This window comes from Pogona vitticeps, chromosome 5 (assembly GCF_051106095.1).
Source record: "Pogona vitticeps strain Pit_001003342236 chromosome 5, PviZW2.1, whole genome shotgun sequence".
Taxonomy (NCBI): domain Eukaryota; kingdom Metazoa; phylum Chordata; class Lepidosauria; order Squamata; family Agamidae; genus Pogona; species Pogona vitticeps.
Genome location: NC_135787.1, coordinates 100,613,869 through 100,632,635, shown reverse-complemented (window position 1 = coordinate 100,632,635; position 18,767 = coordinate 100,613,869). Strand labels below are relative to the sequence as shown.

Below are 18,767 nucleotides of genomic sequence, written 5' to 3'. Positions count from 1 at the left end.
GTAGGAAAGTGAAATTAGAAACACAGCAATAGCGGCAGCAACCAGGGGAAAAATTCTGTCAGCGACTCCCTCCCACCAGATCTTTTTATATAACTAGTTTCTAATCTCCCCCCATGCCTACTCTTCGGGGATAATAATAATAATAATAATAATAATAATAATAATAATAATAATAATAATAATAATAATAATAATAATAATAATAATAATAATAATAATAATCTATCTTACAGCAATCTTAAAAGGAGGAAGAGGGGAAGTTCAGTCCAAGTCAACAATGGAGAAGCATGGAGTGGACAAAATACTAAGAAAGCCGGAACCGGGTTTTTGTGTTTTACCACGGGCTGGATAATCTTTTATTTCGTTCACATTTTCTTTTTCTTTTTTTTAAAGAGAGAGAAACTGTTCCCCCCCCCCCCCAACCCACTCCCATGTGGCGTCCAGGTCCTACCCTGGAAGAGGACTTTTATCCTGGTTGGGGAAGAAGAGAAAACTCTCCCCACATCCTTCTTGCCAACCCCCTTGTCTCGTTGCGTTTTCCTTTCCCAAACACTTACTTTTTCCCCTCTAAATTGTCTTGGCTTTAAAAGGACTAGGAGTTGCCACCAGCCTCTTCTCACTCTGCCAGACTCTCCCAAGAGTCTCCCCTTCTTCAACGCCGCTGGGAAATTTTTCTGCGCTTCGGATTCTCCGGGAGGGAGGGCATTTTTTTTTTTTTTAATTTCAGGGAGGGTTGGAAGACTGAGAGAGAAAGAAAGAGAGAGAGAGAGAGAGAGAGGGAGAAAGGGAGGGAAGGGGGGGCGTTTCTAGCTTTTTCTCCCTCACTGAAGATGACCTGGAGCTGGGGAAAGGAAAGGAGAGAAAAGAAAAGGGGAAAAATATTATCTCGATAGAGAGCTGAGGTGTAATTGAAGAAAGGCAGAACAGGCTTAATTATTAAATGTAAGGAACAAAACAAGCGAGGAGGAGAAAGAGGGAGAAAAGAGTTTTTGCTGGTCAGTAAACTTGCAGGCTGCTGCCGCTGCTGGGATTAGGTCATTGGTGTAAAAATAAAGAGATGGCGTCATTTGAAACCAATCCCAGTGAATGAACTCAGCCTGAGGGAAGTGGGGGCAGAAGAGGAGGAGGAGGAGGAGGAGGAAGAGGCGGCGGCGGCGGCAAGGGGGATAGGAGACGAGGCAGAGAGCCGTCGGCGAGCCTCCCTCGCCTTCTCCCAGCACCCGCTGCCCCTCCTGTTTGGACTCCTGCAGCCCTTGTACACACGCGACATTCAGCTGTGGGCACTCGGACCTCTCAAGCCGCGGGCCTGACAGGGGCGGGAGACAGAGAGAAGTGCCCATTAAGTTCCTGTGTGACGAGTACTTTAAATATCTCTCTCTCCCCCCTTCACGGATTGCTGCCTTGTGGTGGCGAAGGGCCTTGAGTAATTCCAAGAAGCTATAGGCTATGGGCTATGCCGTGCAGGGACACCCAAGACGGACAGGTCATCGTGGAGAGTTCTGACTAAACGCGATCCACCTGGAGCAGGAACTGGCAAGACACTCCAGTATCTTAAGAAAACTCCATGGACAGAAACAAAAGGCTAAAAGATATGACACTGGAAGATGAACCCCTCAGGTCGGAAGGCATCCAACATGCTACTGAGGAAGAGTGGAAGACATGGACAAGTAGCTCCAGAGCTAATGAAGTGGTTGGGCCAAAGCCGAAAGGACCTTCAGCTGTGGATGGGCCTGGAAGTGAAAGGAAAGTCCAATGCTGCAAGGAAAAATATTGCATAGGAACCTGGAATGGAAGATCTATGGACCATAGTGAGCTGGATGTGGTCAAACAGGAGATGGCAAGGATAAACATTCCTCCCAAAAAGCAGGTGTCTTTTAATTTCGTGGCTGCATAGTCATAGCTATGGTTTTTCCAGCAGTGATGTATGGAAGTGAGAGCTGGACCATAAAGAAGGCTGACTGCCGAAGAATTGACGCTTTTGAATTATGGTGCTGGAGAAGGCTCTTGAGTGTCCCCTGGACTGCAAAGAGAACAAACCTATCCATTCTAAAGGAAATCAACCCTGAGTGCTCACTCGAAGGACAGATCCTGAAGCTGAGGCTCCAATACTCTGGCCATCTCAAGAGAAGAGAAGACTCCCTGGAAAAGACCCTGATGTTGGGAAAGTGTGAAGGCAAGAGGAGACGGGGATGACAGAGGTTGAGATGGATGGACAGTGTCATCGAAGCAACCAACATGAATTTGACCCAACTCCGGGAGGCAATGGAAGACAGGAGGGCCTGACGTGCTCTGGTCCATGGGGTCACGAAGAATCGGACACAACTTAGTTGTATTTAATCTTGTTTCACACAATGCCACCCTCATCTAAAGTATATTGTTGCTGATTTCCCATCAATTCCCCACCCCCTCCACTATCTTTTACTCTTGCAAATCTGGATCCTCTTCCTTTGTTTATTATTCTCATCTCATGGCTTTTCTCTGAAGTTTCTTGCTGACGCAAAAATGTTGCCATTTAAAGGGCCTTCACCCTATTACGCAATAGTGACAAAGTTGGAAGCTACATGCCCGTCCTCTAAGGCTTCAAGAGAGCAGCCCTTCCCTCATGTTTGCTAGACTCAACCATGTTAGCAGTTGTCTGGTCCAGCCTTCCCTTCTCTTGGAGTTGATTGAACTCTGTGGACACAGTACCGAAGCTCTAGACATACAAGTTACATTTGCAGAAGCTCTTTACCTCTGATCGGAAGAGACCCTGTACGCTCTGGAAACAATTCAAAGTGCAGGATTAGACCTAAAGTAATGATGATGATGTGTCATCAGATACTTTACAATGTAGTGATCCTTCCCAGGATTTTCTAGGTATAAAATGCTAGTCTCTCCTTCTGATTCTACACTGGGGCTGCATAGTTTGGCCAAGACTGCACAGATGACATGACATGTTAAGTCCATTAGTTGCCCACACTCTGGTTGACCATGACTATTGCTTAAAAGCCCCCTCTTTAGACCTATAAAGGGGTCACCTTTTAATATAGCAAGGGCTGAGGAATTAGCAGTATTGGTTCCAACCACTTTTGCACTAAAAGAGGTAGCGATATACTGTATTTGCCAGTGTATAAGGTGACTGGGCATATAAGATGACCCCCCAACATTTCCACTCAAAATGTAGAGTTTGCTATATACTTGCTGTATAAGACTGCCCCCTCTTCCACATGTGTGATTCTGGTTCCTTTTGCTGGGAGAGAGCAAGGGTTTCCTGGAAGAAGGACAGCATCAGCGCCGAACAGCAGACTGTCAGGAAGCAGCAGAGAGGTGGCAGCCATTTTGGAGAGGCGGCAGCCATTTTGAGAGGCAGCAGCCATATGGTCGCATCTCAAAATGGTTGCCTCCTCTCTGCTGTTCCCGACAGTCAACTGTTTGGCGCTAGAGTCAGGCTGTTCCCAGGCTAGGAGCGGGGCTGTACTCGGTCTTACTACCAGGTAAGTGACTTCACTGGGAGAGAGGGAGGGTTTGCTGGACATGCACCCGGCATACAAGACGACCCCCCCCCACTTGGAGGCATGTTTTTCAGGGCCAAAAAGTCATCTTGTACGCCAGCAAATACAGTAATACAGATTGTTCACAGGATACATCCATCATGTGTACAATCTGTGTAGATTAGTGTACATGTGGGAGATTTTTTGTACACTAATATAAAAGCTATTTAGCACTTAGAAGAACAAGGATAATCAACATGTACTTGCGGAGCCCTCAGTCTGGACTCCTCACCTCTTCCATTAGTCTCCTTGTGCTAAGAGGAAGTCAGAAGAGGAAAACTTCCTCTCTGCATGGAAACTCTCCATGTGAGGTTGAATGCCAAGGTTCCGAATTGCATCAATAGCTGTCATGTGCAAGAGGCTTGCTCAGACCAACAGTGACAGAGGGTGTGTGGCTAACATGGTCTCCTGCACATGTGTTGGTTTTCAGTAATTTCATAATCACTAAATATCATTAGTTAATTCAGATATCATGGAGCATACCAGGGTTCATACAATGATTTTTGGGTAAAAGTTCTGTATCTATTTGCCTGCTGAAGGTTATCCCTTCACCTAGAACAGCATGCAATGAAAGACTATAACTCTTGCATTGTTGCTGTGTTCAAAGGATTTTGTGGTGTTCGAGTAGATTTGGATTTATTTTTGACAATTTTAAACTATAGCTTACATTTTAAAAGTGGAGGAAGTAGCTGATGCAAAACAAAGGGGGGAGAGTCCTGGAGATTAGGGACTCTTCTGGTGTCTAAATGGGAAACCTCTGGGGATGAAATCTAGGTTTCTTCCTTCTTCATTAGTTTGGGCTCATTATATCATTGGGCCCACCTTGTACTAGCGTAACCAGTGAATCACTTAAGATCAAATTTTGTTCTCCGTAAGTATGAGTTCATCAAAACACATTATTAGTGGTTATATGTAGAAGTCCCATCTCTTAGAGGTCAATCTTTAAAGCATAAGTCCAAAAGATTTGTGGGGGAAAATTATTTCACCCACAAAGCTCCCAAGGCTACCCAGAATCCACTTCATTGTGGGAAAACCATTGGGAGCCATAGAACATGGAGGAGGACTGTCGTGTCCCCCTAGTGTCCCTAGTTTATTTCTCCCCAAACACACGTCCACCCTCAGGATGCGTGGCCTCTTTTTACGCTGCCACCAGTGGATCTAGTCCACAGTATACCAAATATGTCTCAGACATGTGCTGCCAGTATAACAGGTTTATTGATCTTTTAGCTGGTATGTAAATCATAGATGTAAATCACAGTTGTTGAGGACCATTCATTAAACTGGATTTGATTACATGTTTACTTGTATGTGTTTTTATTCTCAGTAACCTCTTTAACAATATTCTTTAATCACCTATCTGTTTTCTCTTCCTTTTAACTCTTTCCTATTCTCTGTAACACTCCAACTTTCCAATCTCTGTCTTAACTCTCTCAATTCAATATCCTAACTCTCCCACTTCCATTCCCTATCTCCTCTCTGTCTCTCTAACTCCCCAACTGTCACTCTAACTCCGCCCTTCCTGTCCTATCATAGGCTCCTGCACTTGAGTTCCATATGATGGACAGGAGTGACGTGGGCATTCCACCACAAGGATCCTTTACTTTCCAAAAATCACTGCCACTGAGATGACTTTGCCAGTGATGGCAATTTTCACAAAGTAAAAACTCTCCTCCTGCAGCCTCTAATGGCTTGCCACCATGAAGGGGGGCCTTGGAATCTTTGGGGGGGGTTGTCAGAATTTTTCTACTTTGGAAAAATTGCTATGTTTTATTACATCCTCAACCTTACACAGTGTAAGTTTCAGAACAGGATTTCAGCCTACATATATTAATAACACAGTTTTTAGCAATATAATATTTGCATAAAATAGGTGCATCCCTTGACATACTCTGCCCTCTGCCTTTCAAACAAAACTACCTATAGCAGACAGATAATCAGTCAGCCTTGGCCCACAAATTTAAGTAATTGTCTATATCATAAATTCATTCCTATGTTAAGGATGCATAGTTATGTTGCCTATTGTCTTTATCCTCACCTAAGCAAGACCTCCACTACCATGGGGGATATATGTAAATACAGGCAGCATAATTTGTGTAATCTGTGTTTCTGATGAAATTAATTTTGAACCTCAAAACCTCTCACAGAAACAAATCCTTTACTCCTTAAGGAGCCACAATATTTTGTCATTTCTCCTCCTCTTTTTTTATTTGGCCAACTTTCCCAAGCTGATATTTAACAGCAGAGCTATGCAGGCACTGAAATCATATGTATTTTATTGTAAATGTTATTGTTGCAGAGTTTTGAATTTCCAGTACAATTCCCTTTGCTGTGCTGTAGAAGTACAGACATCAACAGAGAAGAAATAGCTACAAGTTCTCCATAAATTTCTAGTTAACTTTCTCATTAATTGGCACTTAAAGTTTCAATAACTCACTTTTGTACATTTGTAGGAGAATACATTTTTTTTTACTTACAGTTGTTTGAAATTACAGATTTGTGCATATTGCTTTCCTTACTGCACAAATGCTAGCAACCAATCAAGCAGATCAACAGCAAACAAACAACTGTCTCCAACAGATGAAAGAGGGGGGAAAAGGGAGAGAGACAGGACTCTCTTTGAAATTAAAGGCTGGACGGAATGATTGATGAGTGCTGGTAGATTATCACCCCATCCCAGAAAAGCCTCTCCCAGACATACATATTGCAGACAGAATGAGATGTTGCAAATAAAACGCTAGCAGTTACTTACTTGGAATATTTGGGAAGAAGTAAGATGGAAATGTAAATAGCTTGAGTCACAATCCTATATACCCTTTCTTAGGGGTAAGGACTACTGTATTCAATTGTACTTCAGAATAAACATGTATAGAATTTAACAGCAAATCTTTCCAGCAACTACTGGACAGCCAAATTCTATCCACACAACCATGACACACAGACCAGCATTAATTAATTTAAATGCATCATTTTTTATCTTAGTCAAGTGGGACGTTGAGCAGAAAATACATCAAAAGAGTATTTACTAAATCTACATGTGTTTAGGTTGTACACTAGAGAATATGTAAGAATTACAGTACATGAAAAATAGAGCTTCATATTTAGAATATGTATTCAATACTGTATATGGGAATAGCAAATCGTTTAGGACTAGACTAGGTAAGAGCTGGGGGATCCAGGTTTGGAGTTCACCACATTTCATGCTCTCCCTCACTACAAGGCAGCCAGGAGGTCTGAACTAGACAGGAACAGTGGCATTACACAGTGAGTAAACCATTTCCCTCTGCACTGTTTTCCCAATTCCAAACAGTAGTTTCAGCAAGATAGTATAGATTTCAGGTGGTTTTTGGCTCAACTACACAGACTCTTCAGATAAATGTGACAGGAGGAAGTGCAATTAATGTGTGCTCCTCCTGTCCCATTGGTGAGAATATTTGAAGTCATCATTAAGCAAAACAACTCATTAAGATGTGTCTGCAATATATGCAGTTCTGTGTATAAATCTTACAAGCACTTTTTAGCCTCTTGTGCTGTTTGTATACATGTGTAAAAATACTTAATGCAAAATGGAAAGTGGAATTAGCAAGCTTTGTAAATCAGATGTACATTTTATTACATAGAGATGTTCATTCTGAATTGTTTATAGGGAAAAAACTCACTTTACTATTATGTGAAAATGCTTATGATGCAAGCTGCATCTAAATAAAACCTCTTTTCTTCATTTTAACTAAAATGGGAGAGGAAATATTAATTCATTTGTCTAATCCTTTAAAAACTGCAAGGACAAGTAAAAGCATCCAACTCTGACTGATGTTGCAATATTTGAGTAGGTATTTTCCAAACTGCAATATCCACTCAGTGAGATGGGGTGTGTGTGTGATTGATGGAGCAAGCTAAAAACAACGTGAGTAATGTGGCTTTTCCCTTTTTCCCCTTTTTAAAAGAAAAAGCTAGTAGAAGACAAGCCCAAAAGAGAAAATGACAGAACACCATTACCTATAGTTTCCAGTTGAGACTATTCAAAGGGTTATAACTCATTCTGGACAATGCTGCTTCTGTTTGTGGAATCAACACTTTGAAGTTTCATTTCCTGTGTTAATAATGCTATTATCCCTTCAAAAGTGACAAAACCACCTTCATTACCTGTGCCAACAATGCTACAGTGATCTACTGTATCCTGTAACACTTGGTCTCCAATCCCACAAACATACACACTAGATCTGTTAACTTGTGGCCCAAATATTGACTGAAATCCAGTACTGTAGTAAGTAAGATGCAACTAATGTAGGCCAATTGAATCAATGGAATGTACGTTTTAACTCACAAGTCCTGACTAATTAAAATAGCCTTCTCCAGTTGCATGCTAAATCCATGGAACTTATGGAAGAGTTAACTTACCACATTCCCATTTATTAAATGGGCCTACTTACTACCCTAGGCAGCAGGATTTTGGCCGTTACTTTCTTTGTGTCTCAGGAAGTTGGTGGTAATCCTTCATTATACATGCTGAAAAATACTAATGTGGCTTCTTCATGAGACACTCACATTGTCTCACAGCCAGATCTGGGATTTTTAGAGCAGGTAATAACCAGAAATAAAGAACCAGCGATCTGTCACAGTATAAGGCAACTTATTGTGGCTCTACCATTCTAATAGATTTTACCGTTCTAATAGACTGGCTACTGTGTCTACACTGTGGTAGGTTGCCACACCACAGAAATGGTTGTTTTCTGCCAAATTGTTCAGTCTGAAAGATCAGAAGCTTCTGGTGTAGTCCATTGCTTCTTCGGTTAATGTTTATACACCAGATATTATAGTAACAAGGTCTTTGGTTAATAAGTACCTTGGCTATATAAAAACTGAGGAGGTGGAAGATAGATGTTTTAGAAAAAGGAGCATTTCTGTCTCTGCACATCTTCAATGAAATAAAAAAAATGCATTTGGTAATTATTAACAGCTTGTGTTGGATACTTGAAATAGTATTTATATTTAGCAAAACAAAAACAAAAAACTATCAAATGTTGGAAATATATATGCAAATGTATTCACATAAACTGAAGAATAATTGATATCCATTTAATCTGTAAGCCCATGTTCATTTGTGATCATTTCTTGCCAGATTTCATAAAAACTATAAAGTTCACTCTTTTCCTTAACCACCATGTGTTATCTAAAAGTAATTTTCAGAATGTGTGTGTGTGTGTGTGTGTGTGTGTGTGTGTGTGTGTGTGTGTGTGTGTGTGTGTGTGTGTGTGTGAGAGAGAGAGAGAGAGAGTAAGTGTGTGTGAGAGAGAAAGAGAGAGAGAAGGTGGGAGACAGTGGCTTGCCAAAAGCCAGGAATTGATTTACACGCATGTAATCCAACCAATAAGGATGGAAAAGTAAGGGTGTCAGCTTGATGACCAATTGCAGATGAGTTCGCACCATCATGTTCCCCATAACTACATATATCTGTGAAAGTTGAATGATGAAGAAGATAGAAGGAAAATTGATTATTTTGAGCTATGGTGTTGGAGGAGGCTCTTGCACATTCCATTGCATGGACTCCAAAGAGAACAAAGTGCTGAAGTGCATAAAACTGGACATGTCACTGGAAAGCAAAATAACAAAACTTGGAGTAGTTATTCTTCCCACGTCATGCAATCAACATCATCGGAGAAAGACATGCTTGGAATAGTCAGTGGTAAAATATGATGAGGACACCAAAGAAAGCGTTGGTTGGATCAAAGTAGATAATTCCCAAAATATAAAGCAACTGAAACAAGATCGGAAATCAATGAGAAACAATGTATTTGTATCTGTTTATTAAAACTCTAAAATTAAATCTGTTCGTGAGTTTTGAATCTAACTGAGTAGGCCAGAAGCCTAATTTTACTACTGAGGTACATTGTGGCCAGCAGCCACTTTGCTTACGATTGCTATTGAAGAAAGGCAAAGTTTAAAATACCTTTTTTCCATTGGATGGCTGGGGTGGGGGGCAAAGTTCAACGAATATAATTGGCAGTTAGAAGTTAAGTCAGGAATCTGATTGGACTGGTGTTCTAGACTGAACATTTAAAGAAATTAACAGATTGAAACCTGGCATGCAGAATAAGTGTGACAGATATAGACAATAGACAGAGACCACTGGTAATGGTGTGGCTAAAAAATCTTGTAAATAAATTAAATAAATAAATAAATATTCTAGTTCCTTCTTTACATATCAGCATCAATCAGACTTCTGCTCTTGTTCCTACAACCTCTTATTGTTCAAGTGCAATATAAATCTAGGAGAGTGGCTGACGTGTCACACCCTGACGACTGGCAAGTTTAGTTGGTAGTCGTCTTTGACAATGTTTCTTATCTGAGAGCAATCGCATTCCCTTCTCAATTGTGTTATTCTGTAGGGTATGTATACTTGAACATATCTATCAGATGCATAGAAGTTTAATTCTTGAGTGCATTCCTCTGGATGCTGGAAATTATAGCTTTCTGGTTTCTTTGTAAAATGTATACAGCAACTCTCTTCACAGAACTATGATTTCTAATATTCCCATTAAGTTAAACTATGAGTTAAAGTTGTGGTATGTAGCTATTGCTGGCTGGATAGCTCAGTGAGTTAGGTGAGAGTTAAATTCTCCACTGTGAATCCCAGAAGAGCCAGCCTTGGTGGCTTTGGGTAAGCTGCATGGTCCCAGGATGCCCCCTGAAGAAGGGAAGGGTAAACCACCCCTGATAATTCTCTACCTAAAAAAAGAGTGTGTAGCTACTGAAAATCCCCCTCAGAGTTTTGACTCCAAAAGGAATCACACTGAAGACACATTAATTAAATACACAGGGTATTGCTAATGCCATATATCATAATTCTATTCTCTAAAATATCAGCACAAATACATTCCTAGCACTGTGTCTGAAAGGCCCATTCATAGACCACAGTACATTTTCTGACTGTAATAGGTATGCATACACTGTATTGACATATTTCTCTGTGTAGGCCAAAAGAGTGAAAACATGTCAGGAGAATGTCTCCAGAACAAAACACAAACCCCAGCTCTGAGAGGCAGCACATGTTTTAGTTTTGCATGAGAACAATGTGCTTGTACAGAACAAGTCACACTAAGTGCATGCTATTGAAGAAGTTATTAATACTTCTGCTGTCTGACTTCACCTCAAGTTATTTCATGAATTTCACATGACCCACCCACTTTTCTTCTCTGTACCTCAGCTATTAACATATCAGCAGCAATTCTTCCCCGTTTGAGCCTTAGATATACCATACATATCAGCATGGCCATTACAATCCTGAATGAAATACATGGAAATACATAGCTCTGCTTGTTGACATTGCATTCACAGTCAGGTTTTCATGGAAACTTCACACTGCTTTTCCTTGTAGACAGAAATTACTCTTTTTTGCTGTGTTCCTAATTTCTGGTAAAATGCCTTTGTCAATCCCTATTTTTCCCCAAGGGTTATTTCTGTACACTAAAAATTTTCTGTTAGCATAGTGAACCATCTGAAAGTAACTGGCTGCACTACTTATATGTTAGACTGGAGGGAGAGCAAGCAGAGGGTCTCAGGCTGTCATTAGCTGAACTGGTTTGATCATATTGAAGGGCAGATGTCCACACATTTTGGTTGGGCTTGAACACACTAAGAAAAGCTCTTTTTGCTTTCTGGTCCACAGAAGCAGCATGCTTACAGAAACTCTTCTCTTACAGTCAGATATGAGGAAAATTACTTTTTACATTGTGACTATTAAATAGGCCAGCCAAACAGCCAACTATTGTGGACCAAACAGGGTACTCTCTTTGAGTAGGTTACTTCTCAGAAAGTGCACCCTATGGAGATATTGGGCCATGAAACTTTCCATGTCATGGCAGGTCAGGTGAATGTAACTGCATTGTTGGAAATTACGGTATGATGCATGGGTGCTGTTTCCTCTTGGCATTTGTTTCCACAAGACATTAAAACTGAAATGAGATTATTTAATAAAAGCAATGTACTGAAGATATCCTGCATTAGGACTAGGAACCTGACCAAAACATAGACTTCTAAATCTTCACATAAGCCTACTGCTTATGCTAAATAATTACTTATGGAGAAGCAGGAAGTTTGGCTGGCTAGCTGATTCTTTCATTCACACTATAAATTAATAATGTAGATATGTATGGATATGTTGAATATTTTGCAGAGTTAGTAACTTGTATTTATCTATTTGTGAGACTGCTCAAATTATTCTGGAACCCCAATCTTCAGGAAAAATTGTCTGTGCCTTTTCACAACCTCAGTGTCTTCACCAGGGCAATCCAAGCTCATATTCCTCCACAGCTTCTGTAATTTTTCAAATATCATGCTGTTACAAGTAATATTACCACTGACAGTTCTGCTGTCATGGGGCATGATTTAATTATAAACCACCTAATCTTCTTAGTTCTGTTAAAAACACTAAATTTCTGTAGGCAGGAAGTTGCTGAGACTGGATAATACTAATAGCTTATTAAATTCTTGTCAGTTGGGGTTAACATATAATTGCATTAATTTTATAGAAACAATTCAGGTGAGCATAAGATCCTTCCTGGCACCAACAATAACTCTTATGTAGCATCAGCATGAAGTTTTGTATCTGCTAAAATAATTTGCCATCCAAATATTGCTAAAAATTTATGTAAGTAATCCAATGCTTAGCCAGAATGTTTCTACAAAACAGTTGACTAACATCTCAGTTTTGTTGATGCTTGCTCAGAGTAACACTTAAAATAAAGCATGTGTTAAAATTTCAGCTGCAAGCTGCAGGAGGTAATACTGCTATTTGAGAGGAAGCTCCATTGAACTTAGAGGAGCATTTCTGCATCCTAATTAGAGCCAATGTCATATAGCAGTTAGGCTGCTGTACCAGGACTGGGGATATCCCAGTTAGAATTCTCAGTCAGTCATGATGTATACTGGATGACCTTGGTCTCATTAGTTTCTCTCAGCCAAATCTACTTTACTACAGTGGTGCCTTGAGTTGCGAACTTAATTCATTCTGGATGTAACTCAAGTTGGGCATAACTCAAAGCACCATTTCCCATAGGAATACACTGAAAAGCAATTAATCCATTCTGGCCATTTTTGGTGGTATTTCAAGACGCTGGTTGTATCTCAAAGCATAGTTCCCATAGGAACTAATGCAAAAGCGGTTAATCCATCCAGTAGGGGGAGACTTTTTAAAATCAAAAATGACCTCTAAGGTTAAAAAAAAGGGCAGGAAAGGAGGGAGGGAGGGAACAATGGGGAAAAGAGGCCTTTTTCTGGTTGTATCTCAAAGCCCCGGTTGCAGGTCAAAGCAAAATGTTGCAACTGGAGCTGGTTGTAACTCGAATTGGTTGCAAGTCAAGACGGTTGTAAGTCAAGGCACCAGAAAAGTACCCAGAAGCAGACATGCAGCTCTGAACTCCTGTGACAAGGTCCGTCTTCAGCCTGGGGGGGGTTGGGTAGTAAAGGCGGGAAAAAGACAAGGAGGAGAGTCCATTTCTTCAGAAGTAACAGCTTTATTTGAATGTACACTAAACTCAATGGGATCAAACTGATCCTTCAACACTTCATCCGTTAACAAGGTACAGTGGTGCCCCGTATAGCGAGGTTAATCCGTTCCGGATTAACCTTCACTATACGAAAACATCGCTGTGCGGGGCAGGAAAACCTATTGGAACGCATTAAACTTAGTTTAATGCGTTCCAATAAGTGTGTAAACTTACCCCTCCAGTGATGTTTTCGCTCCGGCGGCCATTTTGGAGCCGCCGATCAGCTGATGGCCGCGGATGGCCCGAAATGCCCCCCCCGCAGCGTTTTCGCGACCTCCGTAAGCAAGGGGAGGGCGCGAAAACGCTGATAGGGGCCATTTCGGGTCATGCGGCGGCCATTTTGGAGCCGCCGATCAGCTGTTTGGCGGCTCCAAAATGGCCGCCGGAGCCCCAATCGTCGCAAAGCGAGTGCGGCGATTGGGGCTGATCCGTATAGCGATCCCCAAAAAGGGATCGCTATATGGATTTTTCGTTAAACGGTGCACTCGTTAAGCGAGGCACCACTGTATACCTCTTAGCTTTTATGGCGGTTGGGTTTAACTCTTCCCTCACCAGGGAGCCAGGCCGAATCGTTTGCGGTCGTAGTGGGGCACTCCGCATGGCACATATGGTCCCACAGCAGGGATGTCGGGCCCAATCCCCCTCTAGGGGCTTCTGGTGGAATTCTGGGCCCGGACGGATAACTCTCCTGCCCCCACCAGGGTAGTTCACCGGGAAAACCAAGACCCTCCATTCCAAGGGCTCGTAAACACGACCACGTCCGCTAGGTGGTAGAGGCTCTGGTAGCAATCCCCCACCTTTCTGTAAATTAGGGAAGCCTTGAGCAAGGTCAGCCTTGCCTCTCTCATCCGTTATCCAATCGGTCTGCACCCCTCTATTCATGCATCTTCCCAGCTCGCCTTCCCCAAACCAACTAAACTTCCACGCGTTTTTGTCCTCCCCTTTCACCTCCTCCCACATGATCAAGTCCAGTTCAGCTCCTCCCTCATCAACCAAACACACTTCCGTCGGTCTCCTCTGTAATTCTTCCTCTTGTTCTATTTCCACTAAGATCCCCTCTGCACAACCACTCTCTTCCTTCGGGTCTTTCTCTTCTGAGGACGGCACACTCTGACCTACACCTTCACAACTCCTTAAAGGAAGTGCAGCATATTAGTATAATAAAGGGGGTAATAATAGTAACTGTGACATGGAGTGAACTGGGCTGCATAATTGTTGTAGCATGGAGGGTTTATCCTAATGAGAGAAGCAAATGTTCTTATTTAATTTAATATCATATTAAAAAGGATGCACTTTGTCCTACTTTTATGCATAGATTGGTTTCTCAGTGTATATATTGAACATACTTCCTGTTCATCCTGGCAGGGCAGCTGAAGGTGCTGATCCCAAAAGAGGCCTGGAGAAATCAGGCCTTCTCAGCGGTTGCCACCTATGGAATAAACTGCCACTCACCATCTGTCCAGCCCCTTCGCTGGAGATCTTTAAGAGACCCAAACTTGGTCTCTTGGCAGGCTTTTGAAACTATGCCGCCTACAGAGCTTGTTGACATCCAAGCTAACAACTGATTGCCACTGTTTACTGCCAATTTAAACATTCCTAAATGCTTGGTATACAGTATTGAATTTATTTTAAATTGTTTGACTTTGATGTTATATTGTTTCTTCTATATAGTTGTGTAGCACTTTGTGGTTTGATTTCTGGATATTGTTACTTTGTTATTTTGTGTTATAAACTGCCCAGAGTGGCCCTTGGCCAGATGGGCGGTATATAAATTCAACAAACAAACACTATTTTTGTTTACCATAAATAGGCATGGTACATAGAATGTGGAACTGGCTTGAATTTTTACTTACATCTTAAGTTAGGTTCTCAAAAACTGTAGATAATGGAAGTGAACCTGTTTCTAAACATTTATGTTTTGAGTTCAGATTGTAGGTGTGGCCTCACATGACTGAAGGCTCTTCCATAAAAAGTTATTTTAGAATGACCTTTTCTTCTCCTGCTAGTTACCTGTGTGCAGAGTATTTTTAATGCATTGGAGAGCATTTCCATGTGACTAATTCCTGCCTTCAGTCTGAGAGAGAAAAAAGGTTTACTTGATTCCCTTGATTAGTAGTACTATAGGAAGGGCTAAGGGTAGATTTACCCATTCTTGCTACAGCACTATTCTTACTTAGAGTAACTAGTTGTAAAGGGAAATAACTAGTTACAAAAAACATAGTCTCTCTATCTGAATGCAGCAGATAGTTCTAAAGGCAATGTCACACAGACATGAACAACTCTCCCTCCCTCTCAAATTGCAGTGTCTTCCTTTAACTGCACAAGTATCATACTTAGATGCAAGGCAAGGGCAGGGAGAAGACATATTGGTATCTATTGATAGATCTCTGGATCATCAGCAGTAAATTAGCAAGGGTTTCTTCATCTTAAACGTTTTACAATCAAAACTATAATTTCTGGTGGTGTAGTAGTGAACCATCCGACATTAATTATCTGAGTTGATGGTTCTTTTGAAATGAATCTTGATACAATCAGGACTTTTGTCAGAAAAAAAAGAAAGAAAAGGAGACTACAAGGTCATTTCTGTTCTCTTCTGTTAACTGAAAACAAATTCCTTGGCTAAGAATATACTTAAAGCTTAAAGACTTCCTGGCCTTTATCTCTAAGGGCATGTTTGCACCTGTCTCTGGTTCATGACCTTGAAGTTCCAGTTGAAAAATGCAGATGCAGCAAGCCTGATGTCTGTCCACTTCCCTTCTTGAGAAGGTCCTGGGTCCACAATTCAGAGTAGTTTCTGATTATCTCCAGCAAGTTGTGCATGTACTAGGGTGGTCCCAGACAGTAGTGCTCTCTATTTCAGAGGCACGATGAGTTAATGCTGGGTTTTAGTTTGCATCCCACAGGAGTTATCCAAGATGCTGACCGATCTCCAAAATATGTTCAACACCCTGAATAACTCCAGTAAAGTACAACCCATAAGCAAGAATGAATTCACAGCATTCTCAGAACTGGAGGCACTAGCTATCACAAAGGTGGCATATAAATAAAACAAAAAGTTGCATAATTGTCTTGCCTTGTTCAGTGAAATTTTCACAGGGATCTAGAGTTTCACTTGTAACCCTTCAGAGTTATCCCACTGGTCTTTATTCCCTACAAAATAGCTTAACAAAGGAAAGGCAGACGTTCCTTTGAGTAACCGTGCACAGAACCCTCCATCTAGAAGTGTTCCTGGGCAATTAAATACATAAATACAAATGATAAAACACAGTTTTTCCCTCTTTGGACAGTGGGGTGGGTGGGTGGCCAAAGTATGCCACCCTATCCATTGTGATGGTCACTCACATATCAACAAAGGTGATTTTTGTTGTTGTTTAGTCGTTAAGTCGGGAGGGATGTGGTGGCGCTGTGGGCTAAACCGCAGAAGCCTGTGCTGCAGGGTCAGAAGACCAAGCAGTCGTAAGATCGAATCCACGCGATGGAGTGAGCGCCCGTTGCTTGTCCCAGCTCCCGCCAACCTAGCGGTTTGAAAGCATGCAAATGCGAGTAGATAAATAGGTACCATCTCAGTGGGAAGGTAAACAGCGTTCCGTGTCTAAATCACACTGGCCATGTGACCACGGAAAGATTGTCTTCGGACAAACGCTGGCTCTATGGCTTGAAGAGCGGGATGAGCGCTGCCCCCTAGAGTCGGACACGACTGGACAAAAATTGTCAAGGGGAACCTTTACCTTTACCTTAGTCGTTAAGTCATATCTGACTCTTTGTAACCCCATGGACCAGAGCACACCAGGCCCTCCTGTCTTTCACTGCCTCCTGGAGTTGGGTCAATTTCATGCTGGTAGCTTCAGTGACATTGTCCATCCATCTCGTCCTCTGTCGTCCCCTTCTCCTCTTGCCTTCACTCTTTCCCAACATCGGGGTCTTTTCCAGGGGGTCTTCTCTTCTCACAAGATGGCCAAAGTACTGGAGCCTCAGCTTCAGGATCTGTCCTTCCAGTGAGCACTCAGGGTTGATTTCTTTCAAAATGGATAGGTTTGTTCTGTTCCTAGTACAGGGGACTCTCAAGAGTCTGCTCCAGCACCACAATTCAAAAGCATCAATTCTTTGGCAGTCAGTCTTCTTTATGGTCCAGCTCTCACTTCCATACATTGCTAGTGGAAACACCATAGCTTTGACTATGCAGACATTTGTCGGCAAGGTGATGTCTCTGCTTTTTAAGATGCTGCCTAGGTTTGACATCACTTTCCTCCCAAGAAGCAGGTGTCTTTTAATTTCGTGGCTGCTTTCACCATCTGCAGTGATCATGGAGCCCAAGAAAGCAAAATCTGTCACTGCCTCCATATCTTCCCCTTCTATTTGCCAGGAGGTGATGGGACCAATGGCCATGATCTTAGTTTTTTTCATGTTGAGCTTCAGACCATTTTTTGCACACTCCTCTTTCACCCTCATTAAGAGGTTATTTAATTCCTCCTCACTTTCTGCCATCAAAGTGGTATCATCTGCATATCGGAGGTTGTTGATATTTCTTCCGGCCATAACAAAACATCAATTTGCATTATATTTTATAGGTTAATTTATACAAAGTAAAAATTATAATGAATTCTTATAATTTAATATAATTGCAATATATTTTCATAACACAAGTGGGAGAGGATGTGACCAGGTGACCTGTGTGCCTGCTGAGTCAGTTGTTCAGGTGCTAACTGTGGATGAGCAACTGGAAAATCCCAGTGGTGTCTTGTCTGATGATCTCTATGGGATCAAAAGCTAGTTTCTGTAATTTTTTTAAGGGGGTCTAAGGAAGTTAGCATCCACCCTTGCCTTCAGATTGTGTACAACATTTTATGTTTTGATGGACTACAAAATATACAGTATACTGAACCAAGGCACCATCTTCAAGCAAACATGTACATTTAACATCACCCAAGGACTGTGAACTGAAGAGGGCATCTTCCTCCAACTATTAGGTACAGTAACACTGTTAATTGGCTGAAACTGGGCCACCTAGCATGTAGACTACATTTCATTTCAACTTCTCTGCCATTTACATAGTGGCTATTTAGAACTAAATGTTGTTGAAATAAAATCTGGGGCTGCTAAGAAAGTGTGTATAGTCTAGTCTCCTTCTTTAACTATATCCTGCCAGGAAGGAAAACTAGAACAATACAATAACAAAATACCTGTTGCAGTTTTGAATTTCTGGGAAAATTCTGTTTTTGCTACACAGTAGAAGTACAGAGATCCATAGAGAAGAATACTGTACTGCCTCCAGCAGGCCAAGGCAAAGAGGCAGTCCCAAAAGCAGCAAAATCAGGGAGCTGGACAGGGGACAGATTGTATTCATCTCCAGTGTGGAAGGGATTGTCACTCTCGAATTGGCCTTCTCAGCCACACTAGACGCTGTTCCAAGTCCTCCATACAGAGCACGATACCATAGTCTCTTGAGACTGAAGGATGCCTAATATAATCTAACCCCATTCACATTAACTGGTACTTAAAGTTTCAATAACTCCCTCTGAGACATTTATTGAATAATTTCTTGAAATTAGACTTCTGCATGCTACTTTCTTTACTGCACTCAGCACCCAACCATCAACAGCAAACAAACAAATGGCACCAAACCATGGGACACTTAGCAGAGAGACCGGGCTCTCTTTGAAATCAAAAGCTGGAAGGAACTATTGGTTAGTGTTGG

The 18,767-nt window shown here is 41.6% G+C and overlaps 1 protein-coding gene across 3 annotated transcripts in view; it reads right to left on the bottom strand.

Annotated features, from left to right (window-relative positions):
* Positions 1-1,158, bottom strand: part of DUSP16 (dual specificity phosphatase 16) — a 51,785-nt gene extending 50,627 nt beyond the window's left edge. For 2 of the 3 annotated variants that reach the window (XM_078394148.1, XM_020785770.3), the window contains exon 1: positions 558-1,158. The gene's annotated coding sequence lies outside the window, so the exon portion shown is untranslated. Of the gene's footprint in view, positions 1-231 lie in introns of all 3 variants that reach the window. The other variant, XM_078394147.1, reaches the window with a different exon arrangement.
* Positions 1,159-18,767: the final 17,609 nt, after the last annotated feature.